The following is an 18805-nucleotide window of genomic DNA, read 5'->3' on the forward strand; positions in this document are numbered from 1 at the left end:
CACTTCGAGTTGTTAGACTCAAGATGAACTGCCTAGCTCTGATACCAATTGATAGTCGCCTAGAGGGGGGGGTGGATAGGCGAAACCTGAAAATTAAAACTTTATCCCCCAACTAGATCCTTTGATTAGTGGTTAGAACAAGATGAACAATTATCGGAGTATAAAAACTAAGTTCTTGCTAGTAAAGAGTAAAGCTTTCAAATAATGTGGAAGTGATAAATCAATACAACTAATAAGTCTATGATAATAAAGCAAGAAAGCTTAGATGAAAAGAGCACTAACTCAAGTTCTTTCTTGCGGAGTGTTGCTTCACTTAAATGAGTGTTTAACTTGAAGCAACACCAAATGATATGAGCAAAGAATAGTGCAAGAGAACTTAGAGTAAGGGAAAGCAAACAAATCACAAGCAAAAGCACAATGAACACGGGTGATTTGTTTTACCAAGGTTCGGCCCTCGAAGGCCTAGTCCCCGTTGAGGAGTCCACTTAAGGACGGGTCTTTTTCAACCCTTTCCCTCTCTCCCGATCACACAAGGATCGGCGAGCTCTTCTTCTTCTCAAGGATCACTCTCGATCCCACAAGGACCACCACAATCTTTGGTGTCTCTTGCTAGCTTTTACAAGCCTCCAACACTTTGGAGGAAGTTTGAATGGGAGTCAAAACTCCACGCACAAATGAACACAAAGATGAGGCACACACTATCTCTCAATGAATCTCACAAGGCACTAGGGCTAAACTCAATTGAGTAGCTCTCAATTGCTCGCTCTCTCTTTTGTGGCACTTGTGTTGGTTGTAGTGGGCTAGATCTTGTGTATAGGATGTATCAATGAATATAGGTGGTTGGGAGGGCTTGAGTATGTCAACTAGATGACTTGGAATGTTGCTTGGACTCCCACACCTTGAAGTGGCCGGTTGGGGTGGTATTTATAGCCACCATCCAATTTTGTAGCCGTTGGAGAAGCTGCTGGCGATGGGCGCACCGGACAGTCCGGTGCACACCGGACATGTCCGGTGCGCCAGCCACGTCATCCAATCCGTTGAGATTGGAGCTGGTCGACCGTTGGAGGCTTTGTCCTCATGTGACACCGGACAGTCCGGTGCAGCACCGGACAGTCCGGTGCCCCTCTGACTTCTGCTCTGACACTCTGAATTCAACTTGTGCTCAACCTTCTCAAGATAACCGTGATCACATGGTGAAGAAGCTTGAGACGGGAACAACCGTGGCATGCACTAAATCCCTTGAAGAAAATGTCAAGGACTTGAGGATTGCAAAGAGGAAGGAACAAAAGAAGAAAATCAACACCTCTTCCAAAAGCCTCAACCATGCCTCCACAAAAGGTAACATCCAAGGTAATGATCAAGCCACACTTCACATTAAGAGGTGTAGTGAATGCTTTGAAGAGGGGCACTTGATTAGGTCATGTCCCTTCATTAAAAATGACTTGATTATTAACAAAGATGATATACTTTGTGTTAAATGCTCCAAGAAGGGACACTTGCTTAGATCCTGTCCCCATTTAAAACAAAAAGGCATAGGGTTAGAAAAGAAAGTTTTTACTAACCATGTAGCAAGCAACAAACAAGGAAAGAAGAAATCTTCAAAATTTGGAAAACGCCTATGCTACACATGCCGAAAGAAGGGACATCAATGCAAAGATTGTCCCATTGGTAAAAATCCCACTCCTAACTTGTCATTTGAGTCATATATAACTAGGCAACCCAAGATTGCAACTTGTGCTAGAAAGGTAACGAGTCTACCAAGCGCTAGCACAAAGGACACTTGGATTCCTAGATCTTTGTTTACTAACCTTAATGGACCCATCAAGCGATGGGTACCAAAATGTGCTTGACAAGCTTTGTAGGAGAAGGAGATGGTATGAACCTTTGGGGTGCTTGAGGGAATTAATTCAATTCTTATCGATTCAAGCTATCAATCTTAAAATGATCTACGTATTCAAGATTGACCCAAGGTTACTTCAATTTATTGTATTCAAAACCCATATCATCTCGGAAAGATATTAATGTTGTAGGAAATAAAGAATCATCATGTGCGGAATATCAAAGCCTACAACATGGAGGAAAGTCAAAGGATGGTAACATTTATATTCTTAAGTGCAATTATCTTAAATTGTCGTGTGTCTTGTGTAGTCACATAGAAATAGAAAGCTCTTAAGCATGTTTTAAAACTATGTCATCATTCTTTGAAGAAATTCCTCTCATATGGTAGATTACATAGAAATAGAAAGCTCTTAAGCATGTTTTAAAACTATGTCATCATTCTTTGAAGAAATTCCTCTCATATGGTAGATTGTGTATTTATCAATTCTATATTATGACAATCTACATGCTTTAAATTGTTGCAAGTTCTCATGGCATGTTTTTACATTAATTATTCTATTATTGCCATGTTCTAGATATAGAGAGATATTTCATGTTCTTAAAAGAATAAGGTGTCATGTAAGGAATTCAAATACTTAGGTCACTTATAAAAGGAAAATTCTCTCTATAACTAGAAAAGTGAGACTAATGTTTTTATCTAAGTAATTTAAGTAGTCTCACTCAAGATTTTAACCATGCTTGTCTTATGAGTTAAAACTAGGCATACTTCATGGAATAATCTAGTTCATATTATGAAGTTTCCATGCTTTAGTAGTTCACCTTTTCATTCTTTATCAAAAATGATTACAAAAAGGGAAACTAGTGCTTGTGTTGTTCTTAACATCTCTCTTGAGCTTACTTATGAAAATCTACAAGAGAGTAAGTGCAAGTTTAATGCCACAAGCCTCATGGGTTGCTCTTCACCCAAAGGAAGAGAGGTAAAAGCAAAGGTATGGGAACTCATCTTCTTAGTTAAATTTAGTTCCCATCTCAATGTCTATTTAATCTAAATTATCATATCTACCCTTGTGAGAAATAGATTCTTTATTGGACTCATTTCAACTAAATGTGCATTCAATCTCATTCTTCTAAAAACTCATGTCCATTAGAATCTATTTAATGCCTTTGCGATATTTATATATATGTTATCATATTGATCTGCTTCCAAGTGATGATTAACTAACTTCAATATGATAAAGTAAAATCTCCAATGATTATTAAAATGCTTAAAAGGTGCTCACTCATTTTTCTCAAATGAAATGCACTGATGTTAAGGATTTTACTTCATGTCTATGTGACTTGTGGATGATGAATTATGTATGCTAATTATCTAAAGTAATCATCCTTTCCCATTTACTCCCTTGCGCTATTAACATGTCTCTTGAGTATTTTCAAGGAAAAAGAGACAAATACAAAAGGAGGACACTCAAATGAAAAAGGAAGAACATCAAGAACAACAACACCTACTTGGACAATAAGGTTTTCACAACAATCAATGGTGTGGTTGTAAGCATTCTAAATCCTTTTTCATTATGAGGTTACCAGGCTTAAGTTGTTTATTGCAAAATTCATAAGCCTCGATCAAGATGTATAATGAGTCTCCCTTTATGTCCTTAAAAGTGAATACATCAAAATCAATTCTTTCAATTACTTGATGCATATCTTTAGGGGGAGTCCATTATTATATTTTGATTATGTTGAGACTATTGCTTGATCTTAGTAATTTCATATAGTCTCTTGCATGAGAATAATGTTTCTCATATAGTATGCTACTACACATCAATCCAACCTGTTAAAATAAAGTCGCTTTTATCAAGGATTGTTGCTTTCATTTCTAAAGTAGCATGCTTATTGGATTCTCCTATTTTTAAGCTTGTTTGAAAATCTATTGCCTATGTTGTTCTCTTGATCGCATATTGGTTGATCATTGAACAACTTCAATTATCACTTATGCTTCTTAGTGCCTCATATAATTTCAATTTGATTTCAATTGGTAATTTTAATTGACATCTATCTTGATATGCACTAAGGAAAAAGGAGAATTCATGATTCATTTATGCAACTTGTGATCCATTTGATATATGCTAACAATAACTTGAAAAAGGTCACTAGTTGAAGAACTCTCTCTTGTGCAAAGTATTTCCATATATTGTTGTTAAGTATAGGTCTTAAGCAACTAAGACTAAGGACAAAGCACAATGAAGAGAGCGTCTCTATGTGAAGGTACAAAAGGGTAAAACCACTCCCTTTCATTCAAACTTGTACCTAAATCTTCCTGTTCTATACTTTCTTTACATATCTTGTATAAAAGGAAGAGAAAGCATGTCCATGCATTTTCCCTGCTTCATACCTAGTTTAACCTCTCAAACATTTCATTCTTGCATTTATGCATCTTTGTTAACCTGGATGAAGTAATCTTATTGTCAAAGAGCTTAAAGCTTGACCTTGTAACGAGGATAAGCTGCCTTTGTCTCAAAGGTGGATGGTCCTTAAGCCTCTTTGAAATCCTTAAGGAAAAATGCTTAAAATATTTGTAACATGCTTTCAGTAGTGCATAAACTGTCATGAGCATCACACTTATCCTATGACACAATGCACTTCACATTCTATATGATTTAGAGATGTTCTCATCAACCTAACTATGTGCAATTGGCATTTTAGGCCAAAATATGTGTTCTTCCTCTCAATGCACATACTTAGGGGGAGAAATCTATGTTGTATAGAACTATGATCATGCTTAATTTAATGTATCTTTTTGATCATATCTCTTTATGTCTACGACTAATGTGCTTTCAAGTGATCTCTATGATTAAGTCGTAGATTGAAAGGAAAATGGAATATTCGGCAAAGACGACGCTTCCACTCAACTCCATCGGTATTATCCACTCTTTGTCGGTACTCCGCATAGTTCTCCACTTTGGTATAATCTTCACTCATATCTCTATTTCAATTGGAATATTTCAATTGTTTGCCAAAGGGGGAGAGAAAGAAAAGGGCTTATATTTCACTCTAAATATCCGTTTTTGGCGATTCATGCCAAAGGGGGAGAAAGTATTAGCCCAAAGCAAAAGGACCGCACCATCACCCTAATTTTTAAAAACTAGTAAAAGTATTAGCCCAAAGCAAAAGGACCGCACCATCACCCTAATTTTTAAAAACTAGTGTTTTAAAATTGGTAAATTTCAAATTGGTATCTCTTTGTGGGGGAGAAAGTAGCACCTTTCAAAATTAATATCTTAAAACCCTCTTGAACACTAAGAGGAAAATTTATTGAGGCGGAGTTTTGTTTAGTCAAAAGAAAAGCATTTGAAACAGGGGGAGAAAATTTCAAATCTTGTAAATGCTTCTCAAGAATCCTATTCATTTACTTTTGACTATTTGCAAAAGACTTTGAAAAGAATTTCCAAAACATTTGCAAAACAAAACTTGTGGTGCAAGTATGGTCCAAAATGTTAAATAAGAAAGAAAAACCATTCATGCATATCTTATGAAATCAATATTGGTTTAATTCCAAGTAATCTTTGCACTTACCTTAGGCAAACTAGTTCAATTATGCTCTTATATATTTGCTTTGGTTTGTGTTGGCATCAATCACCAAAAAGGGGGAGATTGAAAGGGAAATAGGCTTTAAACCTTTTCCTAAATGATTTTGGTGGTTGAATGACCAACACAACTAATTGGACTAACTAGTTTGCTCTAGATCATATATTCTACAGGTGTCAAAGATTCAACTCAAAACCAATAAAAAGAACAAGACAAGGTTCAAAAAAAAGGAGCAAAGAGAAACCGAAGTGCTCCCTGGCATGGCGCACCGGACTGTCCGGTGTGCCACCGGACAGTGTCCGGTGCACCAGGGAGGATTGCCTTCAAACTCTTCACCTTCGGGTTTCTCAAGCGCAGCCCACTATAATTCACCGGACTGTCCGGTGCACCACCGGACAGTGTCCGGTGCTCCAGAGTGAAGCGGCTCTGAACTGGCCAGCTTCGGGAAAGTGGGAGGTCGCTCCGCTAAAATTCACCGGACCGTCCGGTGTACACCGGACTGTCCGGTGTGCCAGCGGAGCAACGGTCATCTGCGCGCAACGGTCGACTCTGCAAAGTGTACAGTTGAATTCAGAGTGTCAGAGCAGAAGTCAGAGGGGCACCGGACTGTCCGGTGCTGCACCGGACTGTCCGGTGCCACATGAGGACAAAGCCTCCAACGGTCGACCAGCTCCAATCTCAACGGATTGGATGACGTGGCTGGCGCACCGGACATGTCCGGTGTGCACCGGACTGTCCGGTGCGCCCATCGCCAGCAGCTTCTCCAACGGCTACAAAATTGGATGGTGGCTATAAATACCACCCCAACCGGCCACTTCAAGGTGTGGGAGTCCAAGCAACATTCCAAGTCATCTAGTTGACATACTCAAGCCCTCCCAACCACCTATATTCATTGATACATCCTATACACAAGATCTAGCCCACTACAACCAACACAAGTGCCACAAAAGAGAGAGCGAGCAATTGAGAGCTACTCAATTGAGTTTAGCCCTAGTGCCTTGTGAGATTCATTGAGAGATAGTGTGTGCCTCATCTTTGTGTTCATTTGTGCGTGGAGTTTTGACTCCCATTCAAACTTCCTCCAAAGTGTTGGAGGCTTGTAAAAGCTAGCAAGAGACACCAAAGATTGTGGTGGTCCTTGTGGGATCGAGAGTGATCCTTGAGAAGAAGAAGAGCTCGCCGATCCTTGTGTGATCGGGAGAGAGGGAAAGGGTTGAAAAAGACCCGTCCTTAAGTGGACTCCTCAACGGGGACTAGGCCTTCGAGGGCCGAACCTCGGTAAAACAAATCACCCGTGTTCATTGTGCTTTTGCTTGTGATTTGTTTGCTTTCCCTTACTCTAAGTTCTCTTGCACTATTCTTTGCTCATATCATTTGGTGTTGCTTCAAGTTAAACACTCATTTAAGTGAAGCAACACTCCGCAAGAAAGAACTTGAGTTAGTGCTCTTTTCATCTAAGCTTTCTTGCTTTATTATCATAGACTTATTAGTTGTATTGATTTATCACTTCCACATTATTTGAAAGCTTTACTCTTTACTAGCAAGAACTTAGTTTTTATACTCCGATAATTGTTCATCTTGTTCTAACCACTAATCAAAGGATCTAGTTGGGGGATAAAGTTTTAATTTTCAGGTTTCGCCTATCCACCCCCCCCCCTCTAGGCGACTATCAACGGGTAAGAGTGCGCGTAAGCGGCAAGGCTGACCGAGCCGAGGGACTCCTACGCCTCTGGGATACGGATACCTCACTCATCACCTTCCGTGAGAAGCAGCTCTCGCTCGCACAAACAATTCTGTTACCGACAAAAAAGTCCGGGTACTCGAAGCAAGAGGAAAAGAGACACAACTTCACAACACGGCGAGGGTGTGTTTTGGCCTCGGCGGCCGTAGGAAACACACGCTACAAGACGATCCGATCCTGCAGGCTCGGATCTTGACGCTTGAAGGGAGCAGTAGCACCCTCGGCGTCGACAACACCTTCGGCGAAGTCCGACCCAGCCTCGGACGGCGACGCGGTACGAAGACCTCCACTCTGAAGGACGGCGTCATCACCAAGCCCGGGCCGTCGCCGCCAGGGTCTTCTCCGGGAATCCGGCCCGAGCAGGCGGCTCGGCCGGTCACCCCGAGGCCTCGGCCAGCTGTCCTCCGAGGACGTCAGCCCGACCCGAGGCCTCGGCTGGTCAATTCCGGCGTCGGTCCCGCTAACGGACGACCCGGCCAGGCTCCGGCCGACCAGGTCTTCCTCTCGAGCCAACTCTGCCTCTGTTCACGATGACGCCGCTACCCCTGGCCTCGGCTCATCGAAGAGCGGTCGAGGGGTTCCTTTAACTGAGCAAGAGAAGCCTCGGACAACAAGGCTGACCGAGCCGAGGGACTCCTACGCCTCCGGGATACGGATACCTCACTCGTCACCCTTACACGGGGCGACTCACGCTTGGTGAACGGTTCAGACAACCAACAGGCGAGTCTTAGTGCTCGAAAATGAGGAAAAAACACGGCTCCATGCCGAAATTACGTACACGTTCAGGCCTCGACAGCCACAATGAACAAAAACACTGGCATTCAAAGTGCCATTACAAACAGAACTCCGGTTCCACCTCCGCAGGTACGAACAACCCCACTCGATGGGGGGGGCTGCGGAGCAACAGAAGACTGACGGGCGGCTCGCCGTCGCCCGCTCTGGCAGCAGCAACAACGACTCCCGCTCCGGGTGGCCGAACTGCAGCAGCGAGGGCCTCAGGGCGGATGCTGCTGCAATCTTGCCCTCGCCCACGCCGACGCTCGAGGGGCGAGGACAAGTACAAAGAGCTGGAGACCCGAAGCGCGGATGGTGGTGGTGATCCCGTCGGCAACGGGGACTTCTCGAGCCGCCTCCACCTCGGCACCGACGACAGGGGTCGTCAGCCCTCCGGCAGACCCCCACTCAGATCCTCCCGGACGAGTGGGGCGCCGACCTCCATGCGGAGGCACCGTACCGGTGCAAAGGCAGGACCGCCCCAGAACACGAACACCGCCCTAGCAGCGCGCGACATCTTGGGTGGTCCTCCCGTGCACACGGCGCGGCAGCCGCTGTAAACCCTAAATTATAGGTTTAAGAAAATTAGGTAATTTTTTTAATTTGGAAGAATAAAATTGGAGTTTATGAGTTATTTTTTTCTTTCATGCATACAAGCATGTATCTAAATGGATAAAGTAGTGAAAGAATTAAATAAATAAAATTTAATTATGCCTCATGCTGGTTTTTGAATATGTGTATCTAGTTTTATTTAAAATATAATCTTAGACTTGAAATTCATATCATATTTGAATATAGTAATCCAAAAATTCGAAATAGAAAATTAAAAAAAAAGGAAAGAACATATTTGTGTTTGGGCCAAAATTTCTCAGCCCATCACCTCATCCCATTCCGTCGGCCCACCTACTCCTCTCGCGCGCTGAATCGCGGTGGTTCCACTGCCGCGTGGGGCCCCTTGTCAGTCATTGCCGCGTCCAACTCCTCAGCCTCACACGCACGCGCGGGCTCACCTTGGCTGGCGCGTGGGACCAGGAATCGGGCAGCTCGTCCCCTCCACACGGACTCCGCCCCAATCTCAACTGGGCGCCGATCTCCGCGCCGCCATGGACTCCGCCGCTTCTCCCGGGGAAAGGCTTCCCTGTGCGGACTATAAAACCCCTGGGCGTGCGCTCCTCTTGTTCACCCTTGTGCGGAACTCAACGAGTGCGCCGCGTGCAGGAGGAGGGGAGAATCGGGAGATCTTGGGTACACGGGAGAAACCCCCCAGCCACCATTAACGGCCGCTGCTCCGTCGTTGCGTTTTCTGGAGTTGCGCGGGCGCTGTCCCGATCGTGCCGCACTTGTAGGGCACCTCGGGGGAGAGCGAATTCCTGTGGGGTGGCTCCTAATTGCTCACCGACGTACCGCGACCACCTTAATCCGCATCTTCCGGTGGCTGAGCTCCTACTCCATCTTCTTACGGTGGTAAGCACCTCCGTTAAGTTCCCCTCAGTCCCCTCTATGCAAAGCTTCATTTGGACTTGAGAATCAGTCACCACATCTCGTTTTCGCGCAACCCCGGTGATGGCGCCGCCGTGGTAGCTGCTTGCGCCGGCCGCTATTGGCCCTGTTTGGCACAGCTTATTTTCAGCTTCTTCACAAATTTAAGCAGAAGTTCTACCAAACAGCTAACTTCTGCAGCAGCTTATCAGTTCAGCTGCTTCTCAGAATACACTAAAAGCAGCCAATAACCAGAAGCTGCTTTTCACCAGCTTATCAGATAAGCTGCTTTTTCAACAAGCAGCAGCTGTGCCAAACAGGGCCATTGTGTCGGGAGGGATGAAGTGGGCGCGACCGTGGGATGCTCGTTCAACAATCGGGATTGGGTCCTGGAGTTGTGAGGATTGATGCATCCGGGACCGTCCGATCGAGGTTAAGCGGATAAGATTAGATCTCCATCTAGTGTTCCAACGTTGTGATCTGGGTCGTTCGTCGGGTATCCAACGGTGGATATGTGATCACATGTATTTGAAATCTGCACCGTTGATCCTCAATCCGGTGGACCAGAAAACCTACCGGTTCAGTGCTTAGCCAATTTGATCCTTGCCCTCGGTTTCTAATCCTGTGGCTCGGATCTTAGCATACCCCTTCGGTGGCCGTTTTCCTAAAGAGACCCCGCATTTTTTTCAAAATAACCCGCGGTCCACGGCATGGGTAAACTGTGTCTTGGAACAATTTACACCGAGACCCATGGGTTCTCTGTAAATAGTGCGCGCAGCCCAGGCAGGAAAGAAAAACCTATAAAATCATTTAGAAATAGATTTTTAGTGTAAAAATAAATGCCAGAACTTGTTTAATGTATAGAAAATGCATACTTAGTCCAAATCGACCCATTTCAGTCTCTATAATTTTGTAATAATATTGTTTATCACTTAGTAAATTTGTTTAGTCATGAAACTTGAACTAAAATTATTCACATGAGTTATGCTATTCCAAGTACTTGATAACTTCAGAAATTCATAACCTAAAATCTATAACTCCAAAATTAATGATTCCTGTTCCTATGATCTTATTTCAATACGTAGATCATTATTATGTATTTTGCATATATGTTTGGTGTAAAGTTAATTTTGCCTATACACTGTTTGTTTGTAATGCTACGACTAGAGCGAGGCTACGAGTCATCTGAAGATCATCCTGGTACCTGGAATCTCAAGTCCCAGGCAAGTTGTGCCCTTGATCACTTCTTTTACCCACTCATGTTCTAATTAATCATAATGATCTGCATAGGTTAATTTGATGGGACCTAATAGGTTACCCTAGTTTGTCTATCTTTATGCCTTGTTTACCACTAAACTTTCTGGGTAGTACTTGCTAGTGCTATATGTGGATTTGGGCATTGAGATACATATTATTCATACTTTTGTTATCAGTTGCTATTTACTGTTCATGATAAGATCATTATGTTAATTGGAACATGGAGAACCACCCGGGAAAACAGTGCTACCACAAGGGTTTAATGGGACTCCCTTGGCCGATTAATTAGGAAAGCTAGTGGAAGACTACCTTACCCGAAAGGGGCAAGGGCAGTAGGGGAGTGGTCAGTGTAGGGAGGCCCTCGGGAGGATTTTGCTGCGATGGCGGTCCTGCAAGGGATTCCTGCATTGGAGCTTCCTATAAACTGTAGCGGGTTTTCTAAAGCTAGTGGAACTTTGTAAAGGCCTCGTAGTGTTACCCTGCCTCGCCTCCTCGGTAGAGGTGTATGGGAAGTCGCGATCCCTTGGCAGATGGGTAACATGACTTGTGGGTAAAGATACGCAACCTCTGCAGAGTGTAAAACTGGTATACTAGCCGTGCTCACGGTCATGAGCAGCTCGGACACTCACATGATTAATCTATGGAACTTAAATTCAATTTGTCATATGCATTGCATCGCAGGTGACGTTGTTACTTCTGTTCTACTATTTAATTGGGTTGGTATTTACTTATACTTAGTAATGGCTAATAAAATTTTGACCAACTTTAAAAGCAATGCTTAGCTTCAGCCATCCTCTTTGGTAAGCCTTACACTTCACATGAGCTCCCACCTTTGGCGAGTTCATACACATTAGTCCCCACAACTTGTTGAGCGATGAACGTATGTGAGCTCACTCTTGCTGTCTCACACCCCCACAGGTCAAGAACAGGTACCGCAGGATGAGGCGCTTGGAGGATGCTGCGATGTGTTCGTGAGAGGTCTAGGCCGTCGTCTCCCAGTCAACTTTGGGTTGCTGGACCGTTGTCTCCTTATAATGTAATTATTTATTTTGTATAGAACTCCTGTTATATATAAAGATGTGACATTCGATCCTGTGCCACTATACATCATATGTGTGAGACTTGGTCCCAGCATATCTGGTGTTTATGTTCGCGCCCGGGTCTTGGTGCCCCTAAAACCCGGGTGTGACAGCCGCCTCTCGGCAGGAGGGGGCACCGGGAGCCAAGCCGATGAGCCCGACGCGTTGAGGCTGACGACGTCCGCCGTCGACCAGCCCCGCGTTGTCGAAGTCCGACCTGCCCGCAGGGCCAGTGAGCGCCCTCTCCCTCGAACGCCGCAGGAGAGGCCGACCCACGGACCCACGCGGGAGGTAGAGCTCCGGCTCAGCCCGGCCTCCACCCCAGCGAGGATGATGAACATCCTTGAAGCTGAGGGTGGGACCAAGATCGCAGCCCGGCTTGCTTCTCCCCACCCAGGGGCTGGTGGTCACCGTCTCGGGTGACCGCCGGTGGAGGGGTACAGCCGGGCCGGCTGATGAAAATCCTTGAAGCCGAACGATGGCTGAAAGGTACCAACTCCCGCGGAGTTGCATTCCTCCAACGACGAGGCGGAAAGACGGTGGGTATCCCCCATCCGGGGGCTTGGAAGGTGGAAAGGCACGATACATAAGGGAGCGCGAAGACATGGTCGCCTTCCAAGGGGTCACCCTCCTTTTAAAGGCGACTCTCCCTACTTGCGTCCCCAGCCGTCATGGGCTGAGTCTTCTCCAACACACTCCAAGGTCCTCCCCTACGGCGCGGGGGCTGGGCCCCACACGTCATGCAAGCCGGCTCAGAGCAGAAGAAGCCAAACCGCCGCGCGCGGTGCGTGCAACCGCCCAGCGGTTGCAAGCGGCTCTCCACTTTTGCCCAGACCAACGGGCGGGAGGGCGAGCAGCCATGCAGGCGGCATGCAACCGCGCCAAATGGGCGCACTTCTCCGACTCCCAACACGCCCGGCATGGAGACCTAGGCCCACGCGTCATGCGACCGGCGCGCCGAATGCTTCGTGCATGCAGCTGCACCGCCACTTGCGCCACCACCGCGCCTCCTCGACTGCGGAACCAATACCGCGACTCGAGGCGACCCAGCGCACGACTCAGCAGCGCTAGCCTGGCGCGACGGTCAATACGGCCAAAAATGGGCTGGCAGTAATGGTGGTGGCAGGCGGGCAGGAGCAGCGGTCACGTCGTCAGCCCAGCCTACGTCCCATCCAGGGGCGACGAGAGAACCCTCTCTCACGGCGTGAAGACAACGCGTCCGTGTTCCGTTCCTCGAACGGCTCGCGCACGCGCAACGACCGCCTCGCGAACCACTCGCCCCGTCGCATTAACTCCGCGGCGGGACAGGCGGCGCCTCTAGCAGGAGAAGCGGACGACGCTTCGCCTTCGCCATAATGACCGCGTCAAAAAAGGTACGCCGCGTCGTTCGATTTCGTATCCTTTTCCTTTTTTCCTCTTTCTCTCTCTTGCAACAGGGACCGGGAAAGGGGGATACCCCGAAAAGGATCCTTCCCCGTGAAGGAACCAGGCTCCGAGCCTCCCTACTGATCAGAGGTTCGAAGGCTGGCCCCTCGGAAGGGTTCGACAGCCGCCTCAGATCGCGTGGGCTCTACACCCACTACTGGTCAGAGGTTCGAAGGCCGGCCCCTCGAAAGGGTTCAACGGCCGCCTCAGGCTACTCGGGCTCCGCGCCCACTACTGATCAGGGGTTCGAAGGCTGGCCCCCGAAGGGTTCACAGCCGCCTCAGACATAGAGCGAGGGATGACCATGGGTACGTTCGATACATAACCAAGGCTCGGGCTACGCTCCCGAGGTACCCTAGGACATTTCTGAGACCAGCGGGAACGATCTTGTAACGGAATCCCATCAGAGGGAGGCATCGAGCCCTCGGACCCCGTCGCCAGGGGACCGGGTCCGGCAGATCACCCGCAGGTACTTTTGGGCGCGCCTCTGGGCCCCTAGCCGACCCCTAACGAACGGGGCACGGACGTCCACTCGGATTACCCGCCTGCAGCTCACCGGAGACACCATGTTCGGCGCCCATCGAGGGAAACATGGCGCTCTCCCCCCCTCCTCCTTGCGGAAAGGCGATGCAGGGGCGTATGTAAAAAAGTCGAGTCTGTCCCTGATCGCCCTCTCGCCCTGTGCAGAGGCTCGAGGGCTGCTCTCGCAAACCCGGCTCCGGCCGAACCGTTGACAGCGTCAACATACCAGCCCGAGAACTTGGGACCCGACCGTACACCCGGGCTACGCCCAGCTCGCATGAGGGAACGACCAGACCAGCCGAAGCATTACGCGAGGCATTAAGACCTCGGAGGAGTCAAACCACTCCTCCGAGGCCTCGGGGGCTACACCCGGCGGGTGCGCTCGCACGCACCCACCGGAACAAAACGCAACCGAGAAAGGCTGGTCCCCTTGCAAAAAAGTGCGACGAAAGCCTCCAAGCGAGTGCTAACACTCCCTTCGAGGCTCGGGGGCTACTGTCGGGGACCATAATTAGGGGTACCCTCAAGGCTCCTAATTCTCAGCTGGTAACCCCCATCAGCATAAAGCTGCAAAGGCCTGATGGGTGCGATTAGGTCAGGGATCAGTCCATTCGAGGGACTCGATCACGCCTCGCCCGAGCCTAGCCTCGGACAAGGGCAGCCGACCCTGGAGGATTTCCGTCTCGCCCGAGGCCCCCCTCCAGCGGCGAACATATTTCCGGCTCGCCCGAGGCCCTGTCTTCGCCAAGAAGCAACCCTGACCAAATCGCCGCACCGACCGACCAAATCGCAGGAGCATTTAATGCAAAGGCGGCCTGACACCTTTATCCTGACGCGCGCGCCCCAGCCGACAGAGCCGAAGTGACCGCCGTCACTTCGCCGCTCCACTGACCGGCCTGACAGAAAGACAGCGCCACCTGCGCCGCTCCGACTGCGGTGCCACTTGACAGAGTGAGGCTGACAGGCAGTCAGGCCCGGTCGCAGGCACCATAGGAAGCTCCACTTCGCCCGACCCAGGGCTCGGACTCGGGCTAAGTCCCGGAAGACGACGAACTCCGCTCCACCCGACCCAGGGCTCGGACTCGGGCTAAGCCCCGGAAGACGACGAACTCCGCTCCGCCCGACCCAGGGCTCGGACTCGGGCTCAGCCCCAGAAGACGACGAACTCCGCTCCGCCCGACCCAGGGCTCGGACTCGGGCTAAGCCCCGGAAGACGACGAACTCCGCTCCGCCCGACCCAGGGCTCGGACTCAGGCTCAGCCCCAGAAGACGACGAACTCCGCTTCGCCCGACCCCAGGGCTCGGACTCCGCCCTGGCCTCAGCCGACGGTCTCCGCCTCGCCCGAACCAGGGGCTCGGACTCGACCTCGGCCACGGAAGACAGACTCGACCTCGGCTTCGGAGGAGCTTCCACATCGCCCAACCTAGGGCGCAGACCGGCCACGTCGACAGGAGGCGCCATCATCACCCTACCCCGAACTGACTCGGGCCATGGGGACAAGACCGGCGTCCCATCTGGCTCGCTCTGCCAGATAGGCAATGATGGCGCCCCGCATACTCTGTGACGACGGCTGCTCTCAGCCCCCTTACGGAAGCAAGAGGACGTCAGCAAGGACTCAACAGCTCCGACAGCTGTCCCTCCGCCAGACTCCAGCACTCCTCCGACGGCCATGACATCACACCAGCTGGGTGCCAAAATCTCTCCGGCTGCCACGACGGCATGTACTTAGGGCGCTAGCTCTCCTCCGCTAGACACGTAGCACTCTGCTATACCCCCTATTGTACACCTGGATCCTCTCCTTACGCCTATAAAAGGAAGGACCAGGGCCCTCTTAGAGAGGGTCGGCCGCGCGGGGACGAGGACGAGACAGGCGCTCGCTTGAAGCCGCTCGCTCCCTCTCCCGCGTGGACGCTTGTAACCCCTACTGCAAGCGCACCCGACCTGGGCGCGGGACGAACACGAAGGCCGCGGGATTTCCACCTCTCTCACGCCCGTCACCGGCCACCTCACTTCCCCCCTTCGCGCTCGGCCTCGCGTCGACCCATCTGGGCTGGGGCACGTGGCGACATTCACTCGTCGGCTTAGGGACCCCCGGTCTCGAAACGCCGACAGTACCCTTTACCTTGTGTATCCTGCAGCTCTAAAGTTGTGGCTTGAGTGTTTTTCTTCAGGAATACATATGGAGTATTATCTCAAGAACATCTATCAGTATCCACACGACATATAATTAGATGTCTAGTATTATATTGACATTGATTGTTAATGGTACAGACTATTTGCCATGTGTATCCTTTTTCACTGTTGAGGTCGCAGGATGTAGCAGGAAAGGGATACGCCAATCAGACAGCAAACCTTGTAACTTGATTGTGGTAATGCTGTGCTGTAAATTTGAACTCCGTTCATTCCAATTTCCACGTTCCTCCTGTGGCTATGCACTTACTGGAACAACATGGTGTATTCATCACATTCTTGACAACAGTTAACTACCACAGTTCATCTGGTAGTACCTAACGGAGTCCTTACTGTTGTACATGTGAAACAAACATAGCAATGTCTATTATTTGCTGCAAACGGATTCTGCCTAAAGGAGGGAAGAAGTGGACAATAGATGGGCTCCCAGCCGCGAGAGCCCAACCGCTGAAAAAAGGGGGAAAAAAACTGGCCTCGATTCATTCGGTCATCTCGGCCCTCACAACGACTTCCAACTTCAGATCGAACTCGAACCACGGCATCTGGTGGCCCAGCCATCCAACTTCGGGTCGGGCTTGGCTGGCCCAGATCTGGATCCAGTCCAGCGGCCTACTTCCCTTAAACCCAGCGCCCTCCCCTTCCGTTCTTCTGCCGCGTGATTTCTCTGCTGCCTCGCCGTCGCCTTGCGCAAATTCCACCCAGCGTCTCTGCTCAATCGCCGTCGCCCTCCGCAATCCACCCAGCTTCTCGTCGATCGTCTTCTGCCGGCATGCGGAGCATTCGCCAACGCAGGATTTCCATGCCCTTGGGACCCACGAGGTCGGTCGCCAAGAAGCCGTCCGTGACTCCGTCGCCGCGACACGGCCCGAGAGACGCCGTCTGGGGTCCTTACCCTCGTTCACCGCATCAGAATATCCCATCGTCGACCATAGCCCGTTCCCGAGGCCCGACCGTCGGCGGCGCGTCCCCACGGCACAGGCCTCCCGCTTCGTCTCGGTGCACCCCCGCCTCTCCGCCGCCGCCGCCGCCGCCGCCTCGGTCCGCTCCATCTTCGGACATTTACGCAGGCGGAGATACTCCTGGCATCCCCACGCGTCTGAGCCCTGGGACGGTGGTTCATGTCCGCACGAGGACTGCGGCGCTGAAGACGGGGCAGGTTCTCGTGTTCTGGCTCAAAGCCACGATCGTGTCGCAGTCCACCGACGGAGGCTACGGGGTTGTTTACGACGCCAACTGGCCACGCGACGATCCCAAAAGCACCGTCTACGTCACGCCGCCCCAAATCAGGATGATCGATCCGTCTCCGTCGCCGACAACTCCACCGCCCACCGCCGCTGTCGCCGCAACTACGAAGAAGGAGATGCCGAGGCCAACCACGGCAGGGAAGAGCTTGCGCCTCATCCGCAGCCTCTTTCCCGAGATGGATCTCCCCTCCCATGCTTGACGATTTAACAGGAATCGGATTCTGTGCTCAGGGGCGAAACTACATATTAGCTTGTGGATACACATGCACCCAAAAATTAGTTATAATAGTTAAATTTTCACCATATATGTATCACCCACATCTCATCCTTATGCACCCACAAGGGAGGTGCACCCCTATATATTCGCTATAGCTTCGCCACTGTCTGTGCTGAACATGCTTTGCTTCTTCGTTCATGAGCAGTTTTTTTTGGGGGTGGGGGGGGGGGGGGGGGCTGATTAGTTCATAAAACTGTGCAAGTCCCAAGTGACCGTGTGTTATCAGCAAAACTAAACTGCCAGTGCCACCATGGTTGTTGTAAATCCTTAACTTACATCATTAATGATTAATTAGTTTGAGTGCTTGTTATGTTGTTCTTTCTTTCCAGCTACATGTTTGAGATGGTTACTACTTATGCGGTGTTTTTTGCATTAATAAGCAATTGATGGTGCCCTGCTTCTTGTTCGACCATTCTTACTCTCAGTGCTTTCTACAGAGATTAAAGTGGTAGTATCTCTGTTTTTTTTCTTTCCGGAAGCCTGCATGCGGTCAATCAAGTCAGTTCTTGCAAATCAAACTTTGCGACACTTCAGGCACTCCTCAAGCTATTCTATGCTGTTGCAAATGAAAACCAGCATAAGCAGTCAAATGATATGTTGCTTCTGTTCTGTGATTTACACCATTCTAAATGAAACTTCTGGAGCTGTTGGGTTAATTGCTGCGAATTCCATTAGTATCCTTTGATTTACCACTGTCCAATCTACCTTCCTAATTTTTCTGAATGCATTTTCCCTGTGCAACTTGATTTATTCCTTGACTAACTGTAAAGATATGTTGCTAAAAATAGGTATTCTGCAATATTTATTAAAGATTATTTCTAGGTACATAACTTTGTTCATATTTGACATTGGGATCTCTCAGGTTGTCTGTTTTTTAATAGAAGTTAGTAGCTGATGACATTCTTTACAGGGCTAATTCTCTTTTCCTAATTTCTGGTCTGACCACTGTTTTCTCTGAGAGGGTTTTCTTGAACAGAATGAGGTTCAAGCAGACTGCTCCCATTCAAATAGTGATTGGCATCTCGCCACTTGAGATGTAATCACCAGATCACTGCATAAATATGCGTTTTCTCTGTTTTTTTTACTTGTGATAATCATTCTATTGTGACCTGTTTGTATAGATACCGTGGTGAAAACTGAAAAGGCAGTTCTTGAGTCAGATAATCATAACTTTGAAGCATTATGACAAAAGTTAGTGATTTGAAGACAGACAAGCAGTGCATTATGCTTTCTTGAACACCTGATGAAAAAGAACTGGTACTATGCTGGGTGAGTAAGTTGATGCTGTGTATGCAGGAGATCGGAAGTTAACAAAATAGAAGGATTAACCGGTCGGATAGATAAATCGGTTGTGTATGGGAGTTGCTATTTTTTTCTTGTTTGATTCAATCTTTG

At 48.6% G+C, this 18805-nt stretch overlaps 1 pseudogene; it reads left to right on the forward strand.

Annotated features, from left to right (window-relative positions):
- LOC103647681 (transcription termination factor MTEF18, mitochondrial-like) overlaps window positions 1–15926 on the forward strand; it is a 69015-nt pseudogene extending 53089 nt beyond the window's left edge.
- The last annotated feature ends 2879 nt before the right edge of the window (window positions 15927–18805 follow it).

Source organism: Zea mays, chromosome 2 (genome assembly GCF_902167145.1).
Source record: "Zea mays cultivar B73 chromosome 2, Zm-B73-REFERENCE-NAM-5.0, whole genome shotgun sequence".
Taxonomy (NCBI): domain Eukaryota; kingdom Viridiplantae; phylum Streptophyta; class Magnoliopsida; order Poales; family Poaceae; genus Zea; species Zea mays.